Here is a 13,284-nt window from a genome sequence, read left to right as displayed (position 1 = left end):
TCACTAATGCAGAACAGAACTAAGAAAGAAGAATTTAAAAAAGTGAAGACAGCATAAGAGATCTCTGGGACAACATTAAGTGTAATAATATTCATATTATAGAGATCTCCGAAGCAGAAGAGAGAGAGAAAGGGGCTGAGAACATATTTCATGATGTCATAGCTGAAAACTTTGCAAAAGTGGGAATGAAAATGGACATCCAAGTCCAGGAAGCCCAGAGAGCCCCATACAGGATTAGCCCAAAGAGGAACACAACAAGATACATTGTAATTAAAAAGGCAAAATTAAAGATAAAGAGAGAGTATTGAAATCAGTAAGGGAAAAGCAACAGATAATATACAAGGGAACTCCCATAAGCCTATCAGCTGACTTTTCATCTGAAACTCTGCAGGCCAGAAGGGAGTAACAGAATATATTTAAAGTGATGAAAGGGAAAACCTGCAACCTACCCACCAAGTCTCTCATTCAGATTTGATGAAGAAATCAAAAGCTTTACAGACAAGCAAAACTAAGGGTTCAGCACCACCAAACCAGCTTTACAATAAATGTTAAAGGAATTTTTCTAAGCAAAAAAGAAAAGGCCACACCTAGAAACATGAAAATTATGAAATGAAAAAAGCTCATCAGTAAAGGTAAACATACACTAAAGGTAGGAAGTCATCCACACACAAAGCTAGTAGGGAGGTTAAAAGACAAAAGTAGTAAAAATCATCTGTATCCACAATAAACAGTTAAGGGATACACAAAACAATTAGATCTAAAATATGATATCAAAAACAGTAAACATGAGGGGAGGAGAGTACAAATGCAGGGTTGTTAAACTGCCTTTGAAATTAATAGATCAGCAACTCAAAACAATTACATATATATCTGTGTGTGTATATATATACACACACAGATATATATAAGGGTAACCACAATCAAAAATCTACAATAGATATACACAAAAAAAAGAAAAAGGAATTCAAACATAACACTAAACATAAATCACAGGAGAAAATAACAAAAGAGAAGAAAGGGAGAAAAATAGACCTACAAAACAACACCAAAGCAATTAACAAAATGGCAATAAGATTGAACATATCAATAATTACTTTAAATCTAAATGGACTAAATGCTCTAATCAAATAAAATAGAGTGGCAGAATGGATACAGAAACAAGATCCATTTAAATGCTGCCTACAATAGATTCACTTCAGATCTAAAGACACACCAAGACTGAAAGTAAGGGGATGTATTCCATGCAAATGTAAATGAAGAGAAAGTGGGGTAGCAATGCTGACACAACACAAATTACGATTAAAACAAATAGTATAACAAGAGTCAAAGAAGGACATTACATAATGATAAACGAATGAATTGAATAATGTGATACAATAACTATAAATATATACACAACTATCATAGGAGAATTTAAATACATAAAACAAATATTAATGGACATAAAGGGAGACATCGACAGTAACACAGTAATGGTAGGGGATTTTAACACCCCACTTTCATCAGTGGACAGATCATCCAAACAGAAAATCAATAAGGAAACACTGGCCTGAAATGGCACATTAGAGCAGGTGGAGTTAGTAGAATATAGAGGACATTCCATCTGAAAGCAACAGAATACACATTATTTTCAAGTACATATGTAACAATCTCAAGGATAGATGACATGCTAGGCCACAAAACAAGCTTTGGTAAATTTAAGATAATGGAAATCATATCAAGCATCTTTTCCAAAAACAACTCGGTGAGACTAGAAATCAACTACAAGGAAAAAATGCAAAAAACACGAATAGGTGCAGGCTAAACAATATGTTATTAAACAACCAATGGATAACTGAAGAAATCAAATAGGAAATCAAAAAATACCTAGAGACAAATGAAAATGAAAACATGAGGATCCAAAATCTATGGGATGCCACAAAAGCAGTTCTAGGAAGGAAGTTTATAGTGTACAAGCTTACCTCAAGAAACAAGAAAAATCTCAAATAAACAACCTAACATTACACCTAAAGTAACTAGAGAAAGAAGAACAAACAAAACCAAAGTTAACAGAAGGAAAAACATCATAAAAATCAGAGCAGAAATACATGAAATAGAGACAAAGGAAACAATACCAAAGCTGGTTTTTTGAAAAGATAAAAAAAAATTGACAAACCTTTAGCCAGACTCATCATGAGAAAAAGGGAGAAGGCCCAAATCAATAAAATCAGAAATGAAAAAGGAAAAGTTACAACTGACACTACAGAAATACAAAGGATAAAAAGAGACCACTAGGGCTTCCCTGGTGGCGCAGTGGTTGAGAGTCTGCCTGCCGATGCAGGGGACGTGGGTTCATGCCCTCGTCCAGGAAGATCCCACATGCCGTGGAGCGGCTGGGCCCGTGAGCCATGGCCACTGAGCCTGCACGTCTGGAGTCTGTGGTCCACAACAGGAGAGGCCCGCGTACCGCAAAAAAAAGAAAAAAAAAAAGAGAGACCACTAAGATCAACTATATGTCAATGAAATGTACTACCTAGGAGAAATAAGCAAATTCTTAGAAATGTAAAATCCCTAGAACTGAACTGAGAAGAATAGCAAATATGAACAAACCAATTACCAATAACTAAATCCAATCAGTAATTTTAAAACTTCCAACAAACAAAAGTCCAGAACCAGATGAATTCACAGGTGAATTCTACCAAACAGTTAGAAGAGAGTTAACACCTATCCTTCTCAAACTATTTCAAAAAGTTGAAGAAGAATAAATTCTTCCGAACTCATTCTATGAGGCCACCATCACCCTCATACCAAAACCAGACAAAAATATAACAGAAAAAGAAAATTACAGGCCAATATCATTGATGAACATAGATACAACAATCCTTACCAAAATATTAGTAAACTGAATCCAACAATATATTTAAAGAATCATACACCATAATGAAGTGGGATTTATCCCAGGGATGCAATGAGTTTTCAATATCCACAAATCAATAAGTGTAATACATCACATTAACATTCTTCTTTTATTGAAGAATAAAACTAATGTGATCCTCTCAACAGATGAAGAAAAAGCTTTTGACAAAATTCAATATTCATTTATAATTAAAAAAAAAAAACTCTCCAAAAAGAGGTCATAGAGGGAATATACCTCAACATAATAAAGGCCATGTATGACAAACCCACAGTTAACAACATACTCAACAGTGAGAAGCTGAAAGCATTTCCTCTAAGATCAGGAATGAGACAAGAATGGCCACTCTCACCACTCCTATTCAACATGGTATTGGAAGTTCTAACCACAGCAATCAGATAAGAAAACGAATCCAGACTGGAAAGAAAGAAGTAAAAAGGTCACTGTGTGCAAAAGACATGATACTATACATAGAAAATCCTAAAGATGCCACCAGAAAACTATTAGCACTCATCAATGAATTCAGTAAAGTTGCAGGATACAAAATTAATATACAGAAATTTGTTGCAATTCTATGCACTGACAATGAACTACAGAAAGAGAAATTAAGGAAACAATCCTATTTATCATCACATCAAAAAGAATAAAATACCCAGGAATGGACCTATGGAAGGAGGTAAAAGACCTGTACCCCCAAAACTACAGGACACAGATGAAATAAATTGAAGACAACACAAACAGATGGAAAGATATACAATGTTTTGGATTGGAAGAATTGATATTTTAAAATACAATCTACAGATTCAATGCAATCCCTATCAAAATACCAATGGCATTTTCAAAGAACCAGAATAACCCTAAAATTTTTATGGAAACACAAAAGACCCTGAATAACCAAAACAATCTTGAGAAAGAACAGAGCTGAAGGAATCATTCTCCCTGACTTTATACTACAAAGCTACAGTAATCAAACGAGTATGGTACTGGAACAAAAACAGACACATAGATCAATGGAACAGAATAGAGATCCCGGAAATAAACCCACACACTTACGGTCAATTAATCTACAACAAATGAGGGAAATATATACAGGGGAGAAAAGACAGTCTCTTTAATAAAAAGTGCTGAGAAAAGTGGACAGCTACATGTAAAACAATGAAATTAGAACATTCTCTAACACCATATACAAAGATAAACTCAAAATGGATTAGAAACCATAAAATTCCTAGAGGAAAACAAAGGCAGAACACTTTGTCATAAATCATGTCATAAATCATAGCAATATTTTTTTGAATCTCTTTCCTACAGCAAAGGGAGTGAAAGCTAAAAATAAACAAATGGGACATAATTAAACTTAAAAGCTTTTGCACAGCAACAGAAACCACCGACCAATGAAAAGATAACCTCCTCAATGGGAGAAAATACTTGCAAATGATATGATCAATAAGGGGTTAATATCCAAAATACATAAACAACTCATATAACTCAACAACAACAATATCAACCCCTCCCCAAACAACCCAATTTTACAAAGAGGCAGAAGACCTGAATAGACATTTTTCTAAAAAGGAAATGCAGATGGCCAACAAGCACATGAAAAGATGCTCAGCATCACTCGTTCATGCTCACTCAACAGGGAAATTCAAATTAAAACCACAATGAGTGAGATATCACCTCATAACTGTCAGAATGTCTATCACCAAAAAGACAACAAATAATGAATGTTGGGGAGGATGTGGAGAAAATAGAACCCTCGTACACTGTTGGTGGATATGTAAATTGGTGCAGCCACTGTGGAGAACAGTAGAGGTTTCTCAAATAACTAAAAATAGAACTACCATATGATCCAGCAATTATACTCCTGAGTATGTATCCAAAGAAAACAAAAACACTAATTCAAAAAGATACATGCATCCCAATGTTCATAGCAGCATTATTTACAAGGGCTAAGATATGGAAGCAATCTTATTGTACAACATTAGTGGCCATGAGCAGATGAATGAATAAAGAAGACGCGGTATACCTGTGCAATGGAATGCCATTCAGCCATAAAAATTAATAAGATTTTGCCACTTGCAAAAACATGAATGGACTTCGAGGGTATCATGCTAAGTGAAATAAGCCAGACAGAGATAGACAAATACTGTACGATATCACTTATATGTGGAATCTAAAAAATACAACAAATTAGTGATTATAACAATAACAACAAAAAGAAGCCAACTCACAGATATAGAGAACAAACAGTGGTTATCAGTGGGGAAAGGGAAGGAGAAAGTGCCATAAAGTGTTGAGAATTAATGGGTATAAACTATTATGCATAAAATAAGCTACAAGGATATATTGTACAACACAGGGGCTATAGCCAATATTTTATAATTACAATAAATGGAGTATAACTTTTCAAAATTGTGGATCACTATAATGTACACCTGTAACATAATATTGTATATTGACCATACTTCAATAAAATAAATTAATAAAAAAGAAAACAAATAAAAAGTAAATACATTACAATTGCCCTGAAATTTTTTCTCGACTCAATATTTAGAAGACTTACTTATTTGCTCCTCATCCAGAGAGAACTCAGAAATTGACTCAAAATATCTATTGCAGCATCTAGCTTATGAAGGCCATAGGCCCTCTCAAGATCAAACTCAGTTTACAAATAAAAAAGTACATTACCTTGGTAATGATTTATCAGCAAAAGAATTATTTCTGTCCATAAAAAGAATAAGTATTATCCAAAATTATCCCTGACATATGACTAAGAGATAGTTGTCTTGGACTTGCAGGATATTGCTGATCCTGGGTCCCTAATTTTTCCTTATTGGCCTCTCCACTCTATGAACTGACTAACAGTAATGCTCAGAAACTTCTTCCTTGGGAAACAAAATACGAAAAAATATATTTATTGAACTCAAATGAACCTTATAAAATCCTCCTGCATTGGGGATCCCTGACTATATCAAAGCTTTTACTTTGTTTGTTGTGAACATAATATCAGGCATTTGGAGTCCTTAGAGAAGAACATGTTGGAAAAACTAGACCCATAGCTTATTATAGCTTACAATTGGACCCAGCAGTCAGGGAATATCCAAATTGTTTAAAGGCAGTTGCTGAAGCTGCTAAATTGTAGAATCCCCTTCAGAACTTGTTCAAGGAAGTATACTAAATCTGAAAATTCCTGATGCTGTTGAAAGTTAGCTAAACACTGAGCACTCTCAGCATTTCTTAGATAGTAGACTAACCATTTATGAGACTCTACTCCTGTTTCATTCACATCTGCACATTCTTTCTGCAACTCCATACTCTTCTACCCTCCTACCCTTACCTGACGGAGAAGTCATAATTGTATTGCATTAGTCTCTTTCTCCACAAACACATCAAGAATACATCTACAAATGGAACAATTCTCACAGAGCACCTGCTGAACACTGACGGAAGACCTCTGACACCTAAAAGAACAAGAAAGGTCCCCACATAACTGGGTAGGATGAAAGAAAGAAGGGAAAAGAAAGAAGAGAGGAAGCAGCACAGGACCTGCACTCCTGGAGGGGAGCTGAAGGTGAGGAGATGTTACTGCATATGGGGAAGCTCCCTCACTGGTGGGGAGATCAGCTGAGACAGAAGTGGATCTTTAGGGGTTTGGAGGAGAGCCCAGCAACAGGTCTGTGTCAGGCAAGACAGAGTGAGACCTACACAGATGGACCTTGCCACAGCCCTGTGCACCCCAGCCTGAGATGGGTGTCCACTGGTGGGCACAGGGGCTGGGTGCTGGAACATGGGGTTTGGAGAGCAGACCCAGGGAGGGACTGCTGTTAGCAGTGAGGAGACATCCTGAGGGATGGGAGTGAGGAACTCAACAACTGGGAATGGTCAAGGAGGAAGCCCTGACCACTAGAGAGGTGAAGCATCATTGTTGAGTGAAGCACAAATGACAAGGCCACCATTGCAACCTCTCTCCTCACACACTGGCCCCTGCCTCCATATGCACTAGGGAGGGCTCCCACAGGAGCTGGCTTGCTCACCTCTGCCATTGCCTCCTCTGCCCCCACCAACTGGTTGATCCACTTGTCCAGATTGCCCCCAATGAGCTCATGCATTCCAATCACTACCCCAGCACACTCTTGCCTGGGCAGCCCACTCACCTCAATCACTGCCTCAGCTCCTTCCTGTCTGATGGGCTTGAGTTCTCTGTCTACCTCTAGAGCAGACTCTGGTGGGAGGAACACACACGGGGAGGGGCAGAAACCACACCTGAGCACGAGGGACCTTGTGACTTAGGAAGAAGAGCTGAAATCTCTCCTCACAGAGTTACACCTTTGCAGATGCCTTCCTAAATTCAACACCTGTGAAACATGTGAAAGGAAGACAAGTTCTCCTGCAGTTGGGACATGTCTGGCTTTAGCAGCTGTGGGTTTGTGGGCACATACACATGGGGGTTAGGTCAAGCCAGAGTCTGAGCTGCCTCCATAGTTCCCACAGGGGGTCCAGGTGCATGACTACTGCAGTCCCGGGACCTGATCTCAGTGGATCTGTGGCAGTGGCCTAGTGAAAGCAACACCTGAGTGTCACCAGGGCCAATTGCTGGCATACCCACAGTTAAGGTGGGACCGAGAGCAGTGCCAACAAAAGTGTACTTTGTGAGCCTGCAAAACAGGTGAAAAGAGAGACACAACGGAGCACATTCACAGATGAACAGATCCAGAGGAGGAATATTCAGTGGTTTCTCACCCAGGGGTGTGTGCTAATGCCACCTACCTTGCACCACAGATCAGAAACAGATGTGGGGGCCCCCACTTCAACAACTAGGGGGTAGACCTTGTCCCTGTCTAATCAGTGACAACCACAGAGCAAAAGGGGGGCTCTGTTTAATATCTAGGGAAGGTTCTGGTTACCCCCATTGAGGGGATAATGGCACAAGCCTCTGGATCAACCTCATCCACTAGGGGTCAGACATGAGAAGCAAGAGGAACCACAATCCTGCAGCCTGCAGAAAGGGACCACAAAGACAGTAAGTTAGACAAAATGAGAAGACAGACAAATATGTTGCAGACAAAGAAGCCAGATGAAAGCCTACAACGACCACTAAATGAAGAGGAGATAAGCAATCTACCTGAAAAAGAATTCAGAGTAATGATAGTAAAGATTATCCAAGATCTCATAAAAGAATGAAGGCACAGATTGAGAAGATACAAGAAATGTTTAACAAAGACATAGAAGAGGGGCTTCCCTGGTGGCACAGTGGTTGAGAGTCCACCTGCCAATGCAGGGGACACAGGTTCGTGCCCCAGTCCAAGAAGATCCCACATGACGCAGAGTGGCTAGGCCCGTGAGCCATGGCCACTGAGCCTGTGTGTCCAGAGCCTGTGCTCCACAATGGGAGAGGCCACAACAGTGAGAGACCTGTGTACCACAAAAAAAAAACAAAAAAAAAAGTAGAAGAACTAAAGAACAAACAGAGATTAATAATACAATAACTGAAGTGGAAAATATGTTAGAAGGAATCAATAGTAGAATAACTGACACAGAAGAACAGATAAATGAGCTGGAAGACAGAATGGTTGAAATCACTGCTGCAGAACAGAATAAAGGAAAAAAAATGGAAAGAATTGACGACCATCTCCAAGACCTCTTAATATTAAACACACCAACATTTGAATTATAGGGGTCAACATTAAACACACCAACATTCGAATTATAGGGGTTCTAGAAGAAGGAAAAAAAATAAAAAGGGCCTGAGAAAATACTTGAAGAGATTATAGTAAAAAAATACATAAATCATAATTTATGTAAATTATAGTAAAAAAATTCCCTAACATGGGAAAGGAAATAATCATCCAAGTCCAAGAAGTGCAGAGAGTTCCATACAGGATAAACAAAAGGAGGAAAATGCTAAGACACATAATAATCAAACTAAAAATATTAAACACAAAGAAAAAATATTAAAAGCAACACAGGAAAATAATTAAATGACATACAAGGGAATCCCCATAAGGTTATCAGGGGATTTTGCAACAGAAACTCTGCAGGCCAGAAGGGAGTGGCATGTTATATTTAAAGTGATAAAAGGGAAAAACCTACAATCAAGAATACTCTATCCAGCAATGCTCTCATCCAAATTCAATGGAGAAATCAAAAGATTTACAGACAAGCAAAAGCTAAGACAATTCAGAACCACCAAACCAGCATTACAACAAATGCTAAAGAAACTTCTTTAGGCAGGGGAATAAAATAAAGAGACCACAACTAGAAACAAGAAAATCAGAAATCAGAAAGCTCAATGGTAAAGGCAAACATACAGTGAAAGCAGGAAATCATCCATAAACATATATGATATAAAAACAAGCAATCATGAGAAGAGAAAAGTACAAATGCAGGAAATGGGAATTGCCTTTGAAATTAAGAGACCACCAAATTAAAACAACTCTGTATATATATAGACTGCTTTATCAAAATCTCATGGGCATGGGAAATGCCAGCCAAAAACTACATTGGATACACACACACACACACACACACACACACACACACACACACACACACAAGCAACCCAAACACAATACTAAAGATGGTCATCAAACTACAAGAGAAGAGAACAAAAGAGGAAGGGGGAAAAAAAGACCTATAAAAACAAGCCCAAAACAATTAAGAAAATGGCAATAGGAACACAAATATCTATAACTACCTTAAATGTAAATGGATTAAATAACACCAATCAAAAGACCTAGACTAGCTGAATGGATACAAAAACAAGACCATATATGTGCTTTCTACAAGAGTCCCACATCATACCTAGGGACACATACAGACTGAAAGTGAGGGTATGGAAAATGATCTTCCATACAAATGGAAATCTAAAGAAAGCAAGAGTAGCAATACTCATATCAGACAAAATAGACTTTAAAATAAAGACTGTTATAAGAGACAAGGAAGAACAATACATAATGATCAGGGATCAATCCAAGAAGAGGATATAACAATTGTAAATATTTATGCACTCAACACAGGAGCACCTCAATACATCAGGCAAATGCTAACAGCCATGAAAGGGGAAATCGCAGTAACACAAAAATAGTGGAGAACTTTAACCCCCCACTTACACCAATGGACAGATCATCCAAAAGAAAATTAATATGGAAACACATCCTTAAGTGACACATTAGACCAAATAAACTTAATTGATATTTATAGGGCATTCCATCCAAAAGCAGAAGAATAAACTTTCTTCTCAAGTTCACTTGGAACATTTCACAGAAGAGATCACGTTTTGGGTCACATATCAAACCTCTGTAAATTTAAGAACATGAAATCATATCAAGCATCTTTTCTGACAAGATGCTATGAGATTAGAAATCAATTACAAGAAAAAACAATGTAAAAAAAACCCAAACTAACAAACAAACAAACAAAACCTACACACGGAGGCTAAACAATATGTTACTAAATAACAAATGGATCACTAAAAAGATAAAGGGGAATTCACAAAATACCTAGAGACAAATGACAACAAAAACCTATGGGATGAGCAAAATCAGTTCTAAGAGGGAAGTTTATAGCAATACAATCCTAACGCAAGAAACATGAAAAGTCTCAAATAAACAACCTAATCTTTCACCTAAAGCAACTAGAGAAAGAAGGACAAAAACACAAAGTTAGTAGAAGGAAAGAAGTCATAAATATCAGAGCAGAAATAAATGAAATAGAAACGAAGAAAACAATAGCAAACACCAATGAAACTAAAACCTGGTTCTTTGAGAAGATAAAGAAAATTGATAAAACTTTAGCCAGACACATCAAGAATAAAAGGGAGAGGACAAAAATCAATAAAATTAGAAAGAAAAAAGAGAAGTTACAATTGACAACACAGAAATACAAAGGATCACAAGAGACTACTACAAGCAACTATACGCCAATAAAATGGACAACCTAGAAGAAATGGATAAGTTCTTAGAAAAGTACGACCTTATAAGACTGAACCAGGAAGAAATAGAAAATATGAACAGATGAATCACAAGTATTAAAATTGAAACTGTGATTAAAAATCTTCTAAGAAACAAACACCAGGACCAGATGGTTTCACAAGCAAATTCTATCAAACATTTAGAGAAGAGTTAACACCTACCCTTCTGAAACTCCTCCAAAAAGTTGCAGATGAAGCAACACACCCAAGCTCATTCTATGAAGCCACCATCACCCTGAAACCAAAACCAGACAACGATATCACAAAAAAAGAAAAATACAGGCCAATATCACTGGTGAACACAGAGGTAAAAATCCTCAACAAAATACTAGCAAACTGAATCTAACAACACATTAAAAGGATGATACACCATGATGAGGTGAGATTTATCCCAGGGATGCAAAGATTCTTCAATACCCACAAATCAATCAGTGTGATACATCCTATCAACAACTGAAGAATGAAAATCATACACTCATCTCAATAGATGCAGAAAAAGCTTTTGCCAAAATTCAACACCCATTTATGATAAAAATTCTCCAGAAAGTGGGCATACAGGGAACCTATCTCAACATAATGAAGGCCATATATGACAAGCCCACAGCAAACCTCAAACTCAATGGTGAAAAATTGAAAACATTTCCTCTAAGATCAGGAACAAGACAAGGGTGTCAACTCTTGCCACTATTATTCAATGTCGATTTGGAAGTCCTAGCCATGGTAATCAGAGAAGAAAAAGAAATAACAAGAATCCAAATTGGAAAAGAAGAAGTATAAGTGTCACTGTTTGCAGATGACATGATTCTATATGAATAAAATACGCAGGAATAAACCTACGTAAAGAGGCAAAAGACCTATACTCAGAAAACTATAAGATACTGATAAAAGAAATAAAGGATGGCACAAACAGATGGAGAGACATACCATGTTCTTGGATTGGAAGAATCAATATTGTGCAAATGACTATACTCCCCAACACAATCTACAATTTCAATGCAATTGCTATCAAATTTCCAGGGGAAATTTTCACAGAATTAGAACAAAAAATTTTACAATTTGTATGGTAACAGAAAAGACCCCTAATAGCCAAAGCAATCCTGAGAAAGAAAAGCGGAGCTGGAGGAATCAGGATCCCTGACTTCAGACTAAACTGCCAAGCTACAGTAATCAAGACAGTATGGTACTGGCACAAAAACAAATATAGATCAATGGTACAGGATAGAAAGTCCAGAGATAAACCCACATACCTATGGTCACCTAGCCTATGACAAAGGAGGCAAGAATATGCAATGGAGAAAAGACAGTATCTTTAATAAATTGTGCTTGAAAAAGTGGACAGCTACACGTAAAAGAATGAAACACCATACACAAAAATAAACTCAAAATGGATTAAAGACCTAAATGCAAGGACAGACACTGGAAAAGTCTTAGAGGAAAACATAGGCAGAACACTCTTTGACATAAAATGCAGCAAGATCTTTTTTGACCCATCTCCTAGAGTAATGAAAATAAAAACCAAAATAAACAAATTAGACCTAATTAAACCTAAAATGTTTTGCAGAGCAAAGGAAAACTTAAAGAAAATGAAAAGAATCCTCAAAATGGGAGAAAATATTTGCAGATGAAGCAAATGACAAGGGATTAATGTCCAAGTATACAAACAGCTCATGAAGCTCAATATCAAAAAACCCCAAACAGGGCTTCCCTGGTGGCGCAGTGGTTGAGAGTCCGCCTGCCGATGCTGGGGACACGGGTTCATGCCCCGGTCTGGGAAGATCCCACATGCCACAGAGCAGCTGGGCCCGTGAGCCATGGCTGCTGAGCCTGTGCGTCCGGAGCCTGTGCTCCGCAACAGGAGAGGTCAAAACAGTGAGAGGTCCGTGTACCGCAAAAAAAAAAAAAAAAACAAAACCCAAACAACCCAATCCAAAAATGGGCAGTAGATCTAAATACACAGTTCTCCAAAGAAGACAGGCAGATGGCCAAGAAGCACATGAAAAGGTGCTCAACATCACTATTTATTAGAGAAATGCAAACCAAAATTACAATGAGGTATCACCTCACACCAGTCAGAATGGCCATCATCAGAATATCTACAAACAATAAATGCTGTAGAAGGTGTGGAGAAAAGGGCACTCTCCTACACTGTTGGTGGGAAAGTAAATTGGTACAGCCACTACGGAGAAAAGTATGGAAGGTCCTTTAAAAACTAAAAAAATAGAGCTACCATATGATGCAGCAATCCCACTCCTGGGCATATTTCCAGAGAAAACCATAATTTAAAATATATATGCATTCCAGTGTTCATTGCAGCACTATTTACAATAGCCAGGACCTGGAAGCAACCTAAATATCCATCAACAGAGGAATGGATAAAGAAGATGTGGTACATATATACAATGGACTATTACTCAGCGCTAAAAAA

The sequence above is a fragment of the Physeter macrocephalus genome, chromosome 15 (assembly GCF_002837175.3).
Source record: "Physeter macrocephalus isolate SW-GA chromosome 15, ASM283717v5, whole genome shotgun sequence".
NCBI lineage: Eukaryota > Metazoa > Chordata > Mammalia > Artiodactyla > Physeteridae > Physeter > Physeter macrocephalus.
The sequence above is the reverse complement of the archived record's forward strand: the minus strand, read 5'-3'. Positions refer to the sequence as shown.